At 42.1% G+C, this 16,428-nt stretch overlaps 1 protein-coding gene across 1 annotated transcript in view; it reads left to right on the forward strand.

Annotated features, from left to right (window-relative positions):
* Positions 1–16,428, forward strand: part of LOC122556887 (neuropeptide Y receptor type 2-like) — a 136,285-nt gene that overhangs the window by 46,956 nt on the left and 72,901 nt on the right. The gene's annotated exons all lie outside the window — the stretch shown is intronic.

Consider the following 16,428-nt stretch of genomic DNA (forward strand, 5'->3'; position numbering starts at 1 on the left):
CAGGATATACTGTTGTGACTATAGGTGCTTAGTGATTGCTGGATATGCTGTTGTTACTATAGGTGCTTAGTGAATGCCTGGATATACTGTTGTGACTATAGGTGTTTAGTGAATGCCTGGATATGCTGTTGTGACTATAGGTGCTTAGTGAATGCCTGGATATGCTGTTGTGACAATAGGTGCTTAGTGAATGCCTGGATATACTGTTGTGACTATAGGTGCTTAGTGAATGCCTGGATATACTGTTGTTCCTATAGGTGCTTAGTGAATGCCTGGATATACTGTTGTGACTATAGGTGCTTAGTGATTGCTGGATATGCTGTTGTGACTATAGGTGCTTAGTGAATGCCTGGATATACGTTTGTTACTATAGGTGCCTAGTGAATGCCTGGATATGCTGTTGTGACTATAGGTGCTTAGTGAATGCCTGGATATGCTGTTGTGACTATAGGTGCTTAGTGAATGCCTGGATATGCTGTTGTGACTATAGGTGCTTAGTGAATGCCTGGATATACTGTTGTGACTATAGATGCTTAGTGAATGCCTGGATGTACTGTTGTTACTATAGGTGATTAGTGAATGCTGGATATGCTGTTGTTACTATAGGTGCTTAGTGAATGCCTGGATATGCTGTTGTTACTATAGGTGCTTAGTGAATGCCTGGATATGCTGTTGTTACTATAGGTGCTTAGTGAATGCCTGGATATGCTGTTGTCACTATAGGTGCTGAGTAAATGCCAGGATATACTGTTGTGACTATAGGTGCTTAGTGATTGCTGGATATGCTGTTGTTACTATAGGTGCTTAGTGAATGTCTGGATATACTGTTGTGACTATAGGTGCTTAGTGATTGCTGGATATGCTGTTGTGACTATAGGTGCTTAGTGAATGCCTGGATATACGTTTGTTACTATAGGTGCTTAGTGAATGCCTGGATATGCTGTTGTTACGATAGGTGCTTAGTGAATGCCTGGATATGCTGTTGTGACTATAGGTGCTTAGTGAATGCCTGGATATACTGTTGTTACTATAGGTGCTTAGTGAATGCCTGGATATACTGTTGTGACTATAGATGCTTAGTGAATGCCTGGATATACTGTTGTTACTATAGGTGCTTTGTGAATGCCTGGATATGCTGTTGTTACTATAGGTGCTGAGTGAATGCCTGGATATACTGTTGTGACTATAGGTGCTTAGTGAATGCCTGGATATACTGTTGTGACTATAGATGCTTAGTGAATGCCTGGATGTACTGTTGTGACTATAGGTGATTAGTGAATGCCTGGATATGCTGTTGTTACTATAGGTGCTTAGTGAATGCCTGGATATACTGTTGTGACTATAGGTGCTGAGTGAATGCCTGGATGTACTGTTGTGACTATAGGTGCTTAGTGAACGCTGGATATGCAGTTGTGACAATAGGTGCTTAGTGAATGCCTGGATATACTGTTGTGACTATAGGTGCTTAGTGATTGCTGGATATGCTGTTGTTACTATCGGTGCTTAGTGAATGCCTGGATATACTGTTGTTACTATAGGTGCTTAGTGAATGCCTGGATATACTGTTGTTATTATAGGTGCCTTGTGAATGTCTGGAATCACTGTTGTGACAATAGGTGCTTAGTGAATGTCTGGATATACTGTTGTTCCTATATGTGCTTAGTGAATGCCTGGATATGCTGTTGTTACTATAGGTGCTGAGTGAATGCCTGGATATACTGTTGTTACTATAGGTGCCTTGTGAATGTCTGGAATCACTGTTGTGACTATAGGTGCTTAGTGAATGTCTGGATATACTGTTGTTCCTATATGTGCTTAGTGAATGCCTGGATATGCTGTTGTGACTATAGGTGCTTAGTGAATGTCTGGATATACTGTTGTTCCTATATGTGCTTAGTGAATGCCTGGATATGCTGTTGTGACTATAGGTGCTTAGTGAATGTCTGGATATACTGTTGTTCCTATATGTGCTTAGTGAATGCCTGGATATGCTGTTGTTACTATAGGTGCTTAGTGAATGCCCGGATATACTGTTGTTACTAAAGTTGCTTAGTGAATGCCTGGATATACGTTTGTTACTATAGGTGCCTAGTGAATGCCTGGATATGCTGTTGTGACTATAGGTGCTTAGTGAATGCCTGGATATGCTGTTGTGACTATAGGTGCTTAGTGAATGCCTGGATACACTGTTGTGACAATAGGTGCTTAGTGATTGCTGGATATACTGTTGTTACTATAGGTGCTTAGTGAATGCCTGGATATACTGTTGTGACTATAGGTGCTTAGTGAATGCCTGGATATGCTGTTGTTACTATAGGTGCTAAGTGAATGCCTGGATATACTGTTGTGACTATAGGTGCTGAGTGAATGCCTGGATATGCTGTTGTTACAATAGGTGCTTAGTGAATGCCTGGATATACTGTTGTTACTATAGGTGCTTAGTGAATGTCTGGATATACTGTTGTGTCTATAGGTGCTTAGTGAATGCCTGGATATACTGTTGTGTCTATAGGTGCTTAGTGAATGCCTGGATGTACTGTTGTGACTATAGGTGCTTAGTGAATGCCTGGATATGCAGTTGTGACAATAGGTGCTTAGTGAATGCCTGGATATACTGTTGTTACTATAGGTGCTTAGTGAATGCCTGGATATACTGTTGTGACAATAGGTGCTGAGTGAATGCCTGGATATACTGTTGTGACTATAGGTGCTTAGTGAATGCCTGGATGTACTGTTGTGACTATAGGTGTTTAGTGAATGCCTGGATATGCTGTTGTGACTATCGGTGCTGAGTGAATGCCTGGATATACTGTTGTTACTATAGGTGCTTTGTGAATGTCTGGAATCACTGTTGTGACTATAGGTGCTTAGTGAATGTCTGGATATACTGTTGTTCCTATATGTGCTTAGTGAATGCCTGGATATGCTGTTGTGACTATAGGTGCTTAGTGAATGCCTGGATATGCTGTTGTGACTATAGGTGCTTAGTGAATGCCTGGATATACTGTTGTTACTATAGGTGCTTAGTGAATGCCTGGATATGCTGTTGTGACTATAGGTGCTTAGTGAATGCCTGGATATACTGTTGTGACTATAGGTGCTTAGTGAATGCCTGGATATGCTGTTGTTACTATAGGTGCTTAGTGAATGCCTGGATATGCTGTTGTGACTATAGGTGCTTAGTGAATGCCTGGATATACTGTTATGACTATAGGTGCTTAGTGAATGCCTGGATATGCTGTTGTTACTATAGGTGCTTAGTGAATGCCTGGATATGCTTTTGTTACTATAGGTGCTGAGTGAATGCCTGGATATACTGTTGTGACTATAGGTGCTTAGTGAATGCCTGGATATGCTGTTGTTACTATAGGTGCTGAGTGAATGCCTGGATATACTGTTTTGACTATAGGTGCTTAGTGAATGCCTGGATATGCTGTTGTGACTATAGGTGCTTAATAAATGCCTGGATATACTGTTGTGACTATAGGTGCTTAGTGAATGTCTGGAATCACTGTTGTGACTATAGGTGCTGAGTGAATGCCTGGATGTACTTTTGTGACTATAGGTGCTAAGGAACATTTGACAAAAATTTACCACAATGGCAAGGTGATAAGATGTTTATTCACCAAACTGTACAGTTCACGGATCAATCACCAATTCAGCAAGGGAAATGGAGCAATAATAAATGTCATTCCCCTGGAAAGAATGTTACCGTGACGATGACAGCATGCACACATAAGAGTAAGACATCATTGTGATTTAGATATAAAAGGGACCTAAGGGGCAACTTTTTCACACAGAGGGTAGTACGTGTATGGAATCCGCTGCCAGAGGAAGTGTTGGAGGCTGGTACAATTGCAACATTTAAGAGGCATTTGGATGGGTCTATGAATAGGAAGGGTTTGGAGGGACATGGTACTTGTGCTGGCAGGTGGGACTAGATTGAGTTGGGATATCAGGTCGGCATGGACGGGTTGGACCGAAGGGTCTGTTTCCATGCTGTACATTTCTATGACTCTATGACTCTATAAATACTCCGTGTGTGATTCATGCGCAGAGTCTGACAAGACTAATGAACTGCAACAAGAACATACACTGGATAGCATGGTTCACTCTCAGTTACCAACAATGCATTCAAATTTGTTTTTTGTTGTGAAAGGAAGAATATTTCGATTATGTACCAATGTCCTCCCTGGAATGCCTTAGTCATTTGATCTTTACTATGAGACGCACAAGCTGGAAATCACCATTTAAAGATTCTTCAGTAGTATTTTTGATGGGTAACCACAAAACATTAATCAGTGTAGTGTCCTGTTTTCATCCTGAACTGGAAAATTTAATGATATATTACTCTTTCACTTTCCCCTTTTCTCCCAAATAAACATTGCCCTTGACCAATTCTTCCCTTCCCTTTCAAACGTTTCATTTCCGTTGATAATCTATTGTTTAATATTCATTACAAGCCTGTTTCCACACTTCCTCATGTTGCTTTCTTTAAATAAAAATTAGCTTTTATTCCCTCCTAATTAACCTGTTCAGAGATGTTATTACACACCTTTGGAGCAGGTGGGAATTGAACCAAGGTCTTCCAATCAGGTGGTAGGGACACCACCTCTGAGCCATAAGATGGTCGTTAGCTTTCTGCACCTGGTATCCCCTGAATGCAGAAAGGGCATGGGGCCTTGACTCGAATGCTAAGCATGTGTTGCCCTGGAGGTCTCCATGATCAGACGCTCTCTGCTTTCTCAGGAGACCTGCTCCAGAAGGCCGGGGCAGAGCCCACAGTGCTAGGGCAGGGTAAGGAAAAGTGAGCAAAGTTGTGAGCTGGTGGTGAATGCCACCCATCAGAGCATTTGAATTGGATTTATTGTCACATGTACCAGGGCACAGTGAAAAGCTTTGTCTTGCGAGCAATACAGGCAGATCACAGAGTTAAGTCACATAGATAAGTAAATAATAGGTAAACAGCGGCAAAAACAAAAACACAGGTACAGGTGAATGTTAAGAGTTTGAGAGTCCATTCAGTATTCTAACAACAGTAGGGTAGAAACTGTTTTGAAAGTGGCTGGTCGATTTGTGTTCAGGCTTCTGTACCTTCTCCCCGATGGTAGAGGTTGTAGAAAAGCATTGCCAGAGTGGGATGGATCTTTGAGAACGCTGGCGGCCTTTCCTTGACAGCGGGCCTGGTAGATGGATTCTGTAGATGGGAGGTTGGCCTTTGTGATTGTCTGGGCCGAGTTCACCACTCTCTGTAACCATCTCTGATCTTGAATGGTACAGTTGCCATACCAGGTAGTGATACATCCAGACAGAATGCTCTCGATGGCGCACCTATAAAATGTAGCCCAATGAGTTCAATCATTTCAGATCACTTCTTTAAAAATTAATTCATAAGATTTGGCTGCCACTGACTGGGACAACATTTATTGCTCATCTCTGGTTGCCCTTGAGGAAGTGCTGGTGAGCTTCCTTCTTGAACCACCACTGTCCATTTTGATTGGGGTAGTCCCACAATGGCATTAAGGAGAGAATTCTCTCTGCCCCCTTTTCTTCAGGATGACAGATGTGGATGCTGATACTTCCAATCCCACTTACACCTCCTCTCAACCCATAAATTGTTTCTTTACATTTCAATCCATTGTCACTTTGTCGTAGCATTCCTTTTGTCTTTCAATCTCTCTTGCTTTCCATCCAATCGTAGAGCACCCTTTTGTGTTTTTCCTCTCCCGTTTTTCACTCCCCACCTTTACTGAAAATCGCTTTCATCTCTAATTATTGCTGGGTTCTAACTAATTGCTCTTGACCTGAGACACTAATTCAATTTCTCTTTCCACACTTTGACCAGCTGCTGAACATTTCCAGCATTTTCTGTTTATATTTTAAATTTCTGGCATTTGCATTTCGGCTATTTTGCGAATGGCCCCCTGCCCTCTGACTCCAAGTTCAGCCTGCCCTCTGACCCCTCCTTCAATTGGCCAAACAAAAACCTTGCATGGATGAGCAATGGAATAAGAATAGGAGGGATTGATGGGCAGAATGGTCTTTGAAGCTTTTTCCTGAATTAATTAATCATCACCAGCTTTCATGTATCATGACTTGAAATAATAATGTTCAATATATGAGACAGTCTGATTGAAAAGATTTATAACTGTCTATCATTTTTAGTGTGTCAAAACCACTATTCTGTGAAGGATAAAGATAGATGAGAAATAACAGGAACATAATTAAATATTTTAAATTTCATAGAAAGATTGTAAGTAAGAGGGCACCATTCAACCCTCATTCGCTAAACTAAGAAAATCTTTACTCTCCCAAAATTTTTGGCATATTATTATTGAATCTGCTTCCACCAACCTTTGAGTCGCCATATTCAAGATGTGAACAGCTCACCCCAATAATCTTTTTAATTGCCTCAAGGTTCTTTTGTAATTATTTTAGAGTTTTGTTGTCTGACTTCCACCACCCTTACATTGGAAAGAATTTCTCCTCAATCACATTTGGAACAGCATCCAGGACAAAGCAGCCACTTAATTGCCATCACATCCACTCCCTCCACCAGCGATGTTCAGTAGCAGCAGTGTGTACAATCTACAAGACGTACTGCAGAAATTTGCCAAAGATCCTTAGGCAGCTCCTTCCAAACCTTCAACCACTTCCATCTAGAAGGACCAGGGCAGCAGCTACATGGGAACACCACCGCCTACCAGCCATTCACCATCATGACTTGGAAATACATCGCTGTTCCTTCACTGTCGCTGGGTCGAAATACTGGAATTCCATCCCTAAGGGCATTGTGGGTTAACCCACAGCATATGGACTGCAGCAGTTCAAGAAGGCAGATCACCCCCAACTTCTCAAGGGGGAACTAGGGACGAGCAATAAATGCTGGCTCAGCCAGTGATGCCCACATCCCACAAGTGAATTAGAACAAATAATTTTTTTTAAGAAGTAACTGTAATAGGTTTTTTGACAATTAGTAACATTTGTTGGTAGCTTTTAATTCCAGAATCTCTCATTCAAATTATGGTTGGACCAGAATTTATGTCCCCAGACCATTAGCTGGGCTCTCTAGATTATTAGTCCACCATCTTCCCTCATATTTGACGAAGTCATAATTAATTTTATCATGACTCCAACATATCACCACCACTGACATTAGGCTGGACTGTAGTTGCTGGGCTTATTCCCCTCACATTTTTCGATAAAATTTGTAGTCCTTCAGCCCCTTGGCACCATATCTAAAGGGGATTGGGAGATTGTAGCATGAGCCTTTGCAATTAGCAGCCTTGGTATTTCCCTCGGTAACCTGGGATATGGCCCATCTGGTTACTAGATTTTTATTTCGACACCATTAACATTCTAAGCATATCCTCTAATCAATATTCGTTCTGTCTAATTTTACGTTGAAACTTTATTGCTGGAACAGGAATGAGGGCCTGAAGAAGGGTCTGTGCCCGAAACGTCGAATCTCCTGTTCCCTGGATGCTGCCTGACTTGCTGTGCTGTTCCAGCAATAAAGTTTCAACTTTGATCTCCAGCATCTGCAGACCTCACTTTCTCCTGTCTAATTTTACTACTAACTCTTCCATTGCTGTGATGTTTTCCCTTTTGAAGAAAATTCCTCATTTAGTACACCAAGTCTGCCTGTGTGGAAAGATCTGTTTTCCTTGGACCCTGCTTGGGCCTCTTGCTGAGATATTTGTGTCATCGATAGTCACAGGTGAGGTGCCGGAGGACTGGAGGATGGTTAATGTGGTGCCACTGTTTAAGAAGGGCGGTAAGGAAAAGCCAGGAAACTATAAACCGGTGAACTTGACATCAGTGGTGGGCAAGTTGTTGGAGGGAATCCTGAGGGACAGGATTTCCATGTATTTGGAAAGGCAAGGACTGATTAGGGATAAAAACAATGACTGCAGATGCTGGAAACCAGATTCTGGATCAGTGGTGCTGGAAGAGCACAGCAATTCAGGCAGCATCCAAAAAGCTTCGAAATCGATGTTTCGGATGATTAGGGATAGTCAACATGGCTTTGTGCATGGAAAATCATATCGTACAAACTTGATCGAGTTTTTTGAAGAAGTAACAAATAGGATTGATCCGATTAGAGCAGTAGACATGATCTATATGATCTTCAGTAAGACTTCGACAAGGTTCCCCATGGTAGACTGATTAGCAAGGTTAGATCTCATGGAATACAGGGAGAACTAGCCATTTGGTTACAGAACTGGCTCAAAGGTAGAGACAAAGGGTGGTGGTGGAGGGTTGTTTTTCAGACTGGAGGCCTGTGACCAGTGGAGTGCCACAAGGATCAGTGTTGGGTCCACTACTTTTCATCATTTATATACTTAATTTGGATGTGAGCATAAGAGGTACAGTTAGTAAGTTTGCTGATGACACCAAAATTGGAGGTGTAGTGGACAGCGAAGAGGGTTACCTCAGATTACAACAGGATCTTGATCAGATGGGCCAATAGGCTGAGGAGTGGCAGATGGAGTTTAATTCAGATAAATGCAAGGTGCTGCATTTTGGAAAAGCAAATCTTAGCAGGACTTATACACTTAATGGTAAGGGTCTGGGGAGTGTTGCTGAACAAAGAGATCTTGGAGTGCAGGTTCATAGCTCCTTGAAAGTGGAGTCGCAGGTAGATAGCATAGTGAAGAAGGCATTTGGTATGCTTTCCTTTATTGGTCAGAGTATTGAGTACAGGAGTTGAGAGGTCATGTTGCGCTGTACAGGACATTGGTTAGGCCACTGTTGGAATATTGTGTGCAGTTCTGGTCTCTTTCCTATCAGAAGGATGTTGTGAAACTTGAAAGGGTTCAGAAAAAATTTACAAGGATGTTGCCAAGGTTAGAGGATTTGAACTATAGGGAGAGGCTGAACAGGCTGGGGCTGTTTTCCCTGGAGCGTCGGAGGCTGAGGGATGACCTCACAGAAGTTTATAAAATCATGAGGGACATGGATAGGATAAATAGGCAAAGTCTTTTCCCTGGGGTCGGGGAGTCCAGAACTAGAGGGCATAGTTTTAGGGTGAGCGGCGAAAGGGGCAATATTTTCAAGCAAATGGTGGAATGAGCTGCCAGAGGAAGTGGTGGAGGCTGGTACAATTGCAGCATTTAAAAGGCATCTGGATGGGTATATGAATAGGGAGGGTTGAGAGGGATATGGGCCATGTGCTGGCAAGTGGTGATAGATTGGGTTGGGATAGTTGGTCAGCATGGGCGAGTTGGACCAAAGAGTCTGTTTCTGTGCTGTACTTCTCTATGACTCTACTTAACTATATCTGACCTTTAATGCCCCTTTGTTGAAAACCTGTGCTGTTGGCATCACTCTGAGCTCATCACAAAGGTTCCACCTTCTCAACCTCATCGTTCTCCTGATGTATAGTGACCCCTCAGGTTAAACCATCACCAATTATCTCTCTCTCCCTAATGAGGACCAGCCCTATGGTCCTCCGGAACTATGGAGATTCAGATATTGAAATTTTGGGTTTCTCTTTCATGTTAGACTGTAGTCTAGTCCCATAGACTCTCCATGCCCTTATGATGCCCTATCTCAGATGTCCTCTGATCTTTCTGCTGGCCCTCTGAATATTATGAATCTATAATTAATCAGAACTTTTCCTTCTTGTTTTGTTTCACCCTCGATTTCTTTAGTTGTTCAGGGAGCTCAAAGAAATTGCCCTATTTAAATTGTGAATCATGTTACAAAATGTCCTCGACTTCAGAAAGTAACCCATCCGTGCCTCTCATTGTGCTCCTGATCGGTGATCTGTCCTGTCTTGTTTAGCATGAGCTCAAAATCAAAACTGTCGCTTTTTAAAAAAATAAAAACAAGCATGCAAGGTTAGCTGAATATTAGATATCTGTCCCTGGACAGTTAGGGGTTTGCTACCTTATTTATTTAATTGTAAACCATGTTGAAATAGGGCTTTGACCCCATTCGAGGATCAGGTAAGATTGTCAGGTTCCTTTGAGGGAAAGATGTTCATGAGCCAAAAGCACCTCCAAGTTTTTTCCAAGTGTTTTACTTTAAATGCGTGGTCCCTTTAACCTTATTTTTCCTTGACCAAACATGAGGGGAATCTTAAAGAGGTTAGTTCATGGGCTGACGTGCACAGTCTTAGAATACATGAGGTCACCACACTTGCCTTTGCCATTGTACATTTACATTTCATGTCAAATATTCCCTGGCGCACAAAAGTTGAGAGGCTTTACATGATTTTCAGCTCCTAAGGTACTACGATAATGGGTTTTTCTTAGACAGGGGTCTTTTTCCCAATAAGCCTTTGTTCTGACTGCCCCAAGCTTAGATGTATAGTTCTGGATCTGCCAAATACTCCAGCATGATTTGGAGATGCTGGTGTTGGACTGGGTTAAAAACCACACAACACCAGGTTATAGTCCAACAAAAGCTTAAATACGTGTTCCAACAGATTCAAGAACAGCTTCTTCCCTGCTCTTACTAGACTTCTGAATGGACTACTCAAAATTTCAATTGGATATTGATCTCACTCTTTGTCCACTTTCTCTGCAGCTGTAATATTATATCCAATCTCTGTTCTACTGTCTTTACTCACTTTTTATGGTATGATCTGTCTGTACTGCACACAGGACTATTGGAAGCACTAGCTTTTCGAGCACTGCTCTTTCATCAGGTGGTTGTACAATTCCACGACCACCTGATGAAGGAGCATCACTCCAAAAGCTAGTGCTTTCAATTAAACCTATTGGACTATAACCTGGTGTTGTGGGATTTTTAACTTTGCCAAATACTCTAGCATGCATTGCTTGGTTGTCGACAACTCTTGGCATTGGAAGACCAACAAGATTCAAAGAGTCATAGAGTCGTACAGCACAGAAACAGACCCTTCGGTTCAACTCATCTGTGTTGACCCGATTCAATAGATGAGAAGCTGGAAGGAGCACAGCAGGTTGGACAGCACTGGAGAAGCAGGAAAGACAAACGTTTTGGGTCATAACCCTTCATCAGGACTGGAGAGGTGGGAGGGGAGCCCAGAAGTAAATAGGGAAAGGGAACTGAGGTAAGGGTAGGTGGGGTAGTGATATTTGGATGTAAGTAGGGGGTTATGATGATTGGTCAGTGGGAAGGGTGGAGTGGATAGGTGAGTAACAAGGTGGAGAGGTTACTTCAGGTCAGGGAGGCAAGGAAGAGGGGGAGGGCTAGGACTGGGGGAGGAAGGAATTAGAAGCTGGTGAAGTTGATATAGAGGCCATTGGGTTGTAAGCCCCCCCAGATGAAATATCAGGTGTTATTCCACCAATTTACATTCAGCCTCACTCTGACAGTGGAGGAGGCCAAGGATGGACATGGAGGAGTGGGAGGGGCATTTAAAATGGATGACAACTGGAAGGTCGGGTTGGTTGATACATGCAGAGCGCAGATACTCTGTGAACCGGACCCCAAGATCCCACTTCCTACAAGCCAAAAAGGGTGGCCATGGGCACCTGCATACCCACCTCTATGTAGGATTCATGAAATAATCCCTCTTCTACATCTACACCAGCGCCATCCCTCATCTCCTTCTCCGCTATAATCGATGGCTGCATTGTGCTGCCCTCAAATTCACTGGGACCACTTCCGGCATCTCCCTTCCCTTTCTGGACCTCTCTGTCTTCCTCCATTGTGGAATTGGCATCACCCCTGCAGGTTCACCCCCATGCCCTCTGGGGCTGTATCTCTCTTTCTGAGGCTGGCATGTTTTGTTATATCATTTTACTAAGGGCAGGTAACTTACCATGTGTCAATTAATTGTCTGAACCTTTTGGCCAATGGCTCTAGGACAGCCACTCATCACATTGGAAGATCTTTGTTCACTTGCCTGTCTACATCTTTTGATTTGATTTAATATCATATGCACCGAGATACAGTGAAAAGTTTTGTTCTGTGTGCAGTATAGGCAGATCATACCACTAAAATGTGAGTAAGGATAATAGAACAGAGATTGGATACAATTTTACAGCTGCAGAGAAGGTGGACAAAGAGTGAGATCAACATTCAATTGAAATTTTGAGTAGTCCATTCAAAAGTCTAGTAAGAGCAGGGAAAAAGCTGTTCTTGAATCTGTTGGAATGCATGTTTAAGCTTTTGTATCTTCTGCCTGATGGAAGAGGTTGGAAGTGGGCGGCACGGTGGCACAGTGGTTAGCACTGTTGCCTCACAGCGCCACAGACCCGGGTTCAATTCCCGCCTCAGGCGTCTGACTGTGTGGAGTTTGCACGTTCTCCCCGTGTCTGCGTGGGTTTCCTCTGGGTGCTCCGGTTTCCTCCCACAGTCCAAAGATGTGCAGGGTCAGGTGAATTGGCCATACTAAATTGCCCGTAGTGTTAGGTAAGGGGTAAATGTAGGGGTATGGGTGGGTTCGCTTTGGCGGGTCGGTGTGGACTTGTTGGGCCGAAGGGCCTGTTTCCACACTGTAATGTAATCTGTAATGTAATCTGTATGTAATCTGTAATCTGTAGATTATAACCCCCGGGTTGGGAGGGGTCCTCGATGATGTTGGTTGCCCTTCCAAGGCAGCGAGAGATGTAGGTGGAGTCAATGGATGGAAGGTTGGCTTGCCTGATTGAATGGACAGTGTTCACAATTCTCTGTAGTTCCTAATGGTCCTGGGCAGAGTAGTCATCATACCAAGCTGTGATGCATCTGGATAGAAGGTTTTCTGTTGTCCATCTATAAAAATTGGTACAGGTTTATATGGATGTGCTGAATTTATTTAGCCTCCTGAGGAAATACAGGCATTGTTGTGCTTTCTTGAGGGTTAGTTTTCCATTCCTTCTAAGAATAAACACTTATTTTTGAAAAATGCAAGTATTATCCAGTTTGGCACCAGATATATTGTTCAGTCACCATTGTTTTCAGAATTCTTCCCTTTGTATTCAGATGTTAAGATTTTGGAAAGCTAAATACTGTTGTCATAACTGTTAAATGAAATCTCATGCTACATGATAAAGACCAGGGAAGTTTCGTTTTTAAAGGGACCCCAATATTCAATACACTTGAAACGTTAACTTTGTTTTTTTCTTGCTCCACAGATACTGCCAGACCAGCTGAGTTTCTCCAGCATTTTCTGTTTTTATTTTGGATTTCCAACATCCATAACATTTTGTTTTTAAGAAGACTTCTAACCTTTGATGCCAGATTTCCAATAACACTCGTTCTCAATGTGATAGTATGTGGGAATGAGTACAGGGATTGGATTTGCATTTGCATGGTCTATTTCACATCCTCAGGCCATCTTTCCTTTTTGAGCTGGAGTGAAAGGCTATTGTGTTAGCTAATGTGAATACAGGAAAATCCCAACTGTGATGGACATGGCTAGATAAGAGTTAGATTGCTGGGAATAGTCAGTGATGGCTGGCACATTGTCAAAACTGTTTATTCCGAAAATGCAATTCGCCCAATCTGACATTTAAGATTGAATAACCAAAGACGAGGTATAATATGGCAAATTGTTTCTGTTTGTGAAATACATTCCACTTTAAAAAAAAATTAGGGAATGAATCTGCTGTATTTTATTCACCGAAAGAATCTTTGGAAATTGCTTTTTCTTTGTTCTGACATCAAGCACATTGTTGCCATAATTTGTCAGATCTGTGACTTTCAGAGGTGCTTGCGACTGACTGCACTGTCTTCCTAAATCACTGTCTCCCTTCAGATCTGCATTGGAGTAAAGGGAACCTTACAGCTCAGTGCTCAGACTTAACACACAGTGATAGGCCACTGATCCAGCTGAAGAATTGCATTGCACCTTCCATGTATTTTATCTCTCAGATGATAATTCAAATGGTTGCTTTTTGTGTTGCCACAACTACTGATGGAGTACTTTACACGGAGTGCATTTTCCAATGTCCAAGTTAATGATGTCACAGAACTGTTATGGCACAGAAGGAGGCCACTTGGCCCATTATGCTGATACTGGCTCATTAAATGAGCATCATTACTGACCTAATCTCTTGCTTTCTCCCCATATTCATTATTTTTATCCAAATAATCATTGAATGGCCTTCTTGAATGTCTCAGTTGAACCTGACTCCATCGTACTTCCAGTCAGTGGATTCTAACTACTGACCAAATGAGGAAAAGGTTTTCCTCACTTCACCCTTGGTTCTTTTGCAAATCACTTCAAATCTATGCCCACTTGTTCCTGCTCCTTTTTTATGTGGGAACAATTTCACCCAATATACTCCAACCGACTGTCCCATAATTTGGAAAAGCTCCATCAGATCTCCTCAGCTACCTTGTTCAAGTGCTAACTTCAATCAATCCTCATTCTTGAAACCATCTTTGTAAATCATTTCTGCACGATCTCCAATGCGTTCACATCTTTCATACATATGTGGCATCCAGAACTGTACACAACACACTGCAAAATCCATCCATTCACCTCAACAGTAGGAGTCCAGTTGATTTTTTTAATCACTTTCGTAACCTTACCCTAATTTTGGAGAGCCTGGCCATTTATTTAGTACCATAGGGTATCCCAAAAAAGTGCTTTACAGTAATTAAGTACTTTATTGAAATGGAATCCCTGTTACAATGTAGAAAATGTGGCAGCCAATTTATTCACAGCAACATACCAAAATCAGCAAAATCCTTTATCGTCGGTCAGTGCAGGAATTGAACCCACGTTGTTGGCATCACTCTGTCTCACCAGCCAACTGTGCTAACCGAACTCCAGTGGAGAGCAATTTTGTTTTTTGGAACTTCTAACAAATAGAATTTCAGGAAAGGCAGCTACTTTTATGGCGTCTTCTGATTGATTTCTGGGTCTACAAAACAGAACTTTAAGGTGAAAGAGGATTGTTAGGAAACCATTAGCACAGACTCCTAACACCTTGAAAGCAAGGTCTTTTTCCCAGTAATTAACAAAATAGATCCTATTTCTTATCCCTGTAATTAGCTTTACTGATTCTCCTAAACTACTTGAATTCCAACTCACATTAAACTATTAGTTAATTTCTAAGGAGTCACAACCTCACTCACTCCAGAGAGCATCCAAATAGTCCAAAACCTTCCTGGTTTTCCCACATAGTCAGTATGCATAGATGTGTGTGTGTGTGTTCTCCCAATAGTTTGGCTGATTTCATGTCAGGTGATCTTGGTGGCTGACTGAAAGGTGCCCAGTCCAGTTAAATCATTTTTCCTTCAACCCAACTCCTCGTCTTTAAATGAGTTGAACAGATTTTAACGATTATTAGCTGGTATTGATATCATGATGGCAAACCAATGTCTTTCTTAAGTCAGAGGCAAGAATACTGACCACTCAGTCACAGATGGTACTTAGGACGAAGGCAGCACAAAGGTATTAATGAAACACATTGCGCTGATTTTTGGAAACCCGAATCGAAGTGGAAATGTGTGTAAGCAGAAGGATTGATGGAAATAACAGGAGATACAGTATGTGAAAACAACAAACTCCCAATTCTTTCAAAAAAAAATTGAATGCAGGGAGCCTGAAACCATAATATTGCAATAATATTATCCCTTTGAGAAACATGGGTACAAAGCATGTTATGAAATGAATTATAAACTGATATTAAATTATGAAAAAGCAAAACAACATCAGTAATGAGCATCTTAAATCAAAGGAAAAGTGGAAATGCTCAGAGGTCAGGCAACATCTGCAGGAGAGAAGCCACTGTAGTTTATAGTAGAGGTAAGTCTCCTGACCTGGGGGCCCTAGTGTGTGCTGTCAGGATGCCTATTGGCCCAACTAACCTTTCAAGATGTGGCATCCAATTGGTCATCTCTTTGTTGGCTGTCCTACTAAGAACATTAGTTGCATTCTGTAGATGGCAGTTCGAATCTGAGGAACAGTGAATAGTTGGGACCCCATCAGGGGACTGTTGGGCTCTCCTGATGCAAAAGTACCAATATGAAGGTGCCTTGACACAGAGGCACTGTCTGATGCCACCTGCAAATTGAGAACAATGAGGTACATAGATGGTAGGACCCTCCGTGTTGAGAGGATCACATCGCTACTATTGGTTTTGATCCTGAATGAGCCTTTCACCCTGGCATCTCCTTTGTTGAGGCAAGGAGCTCTGTTGGATGCCTATCTGCTGCCAAGATGCTTCTCCGAAGAAATTAGAATTAGATTTAGAATTGGATTTTGTTGTCAGTTGTACTCAAGTCTAGAAATTATTAGGTTTCCCACAAAGTGGGGAATGGGAGGAATGCAAATGGTTGGAAACTATTACCATCCTTCAAACAACAACCCACTAAATGGGGTCTTGATTGAACTGATTAACTGCTTGCCACGTCAGGGGCTTGTGGTTTTGGATCCTATTTGGATGTGTCCTTGGGTTACTCAGGAAGGTTTCCTCAGTAGTGTGAGCTGATGGTTCCAAAAGGGTTAATGTTAGAGATTCAACTGAGTGCCACCCAATCTGATGGTGTCACAGT

This window comes from Chiloscyllium plagiosum, unplaced genomic scaffold (genome assembly GCF_037043375.1).
Source record: "Chiloscyllium plagiosum isolate Xiang-an unplaced genomic scaffold, Cpla_swu_hap1 HiC_scaffold_16, whole genome shotgun sequence".
NCBI classification, from domain to species: Eukaryota; Metazoa; Chordata; class Chondrichthyes; order Orectolobiformes; family Hemiscylliidae; genus Chiloscyllium; species Chiloscyllium plagiosum.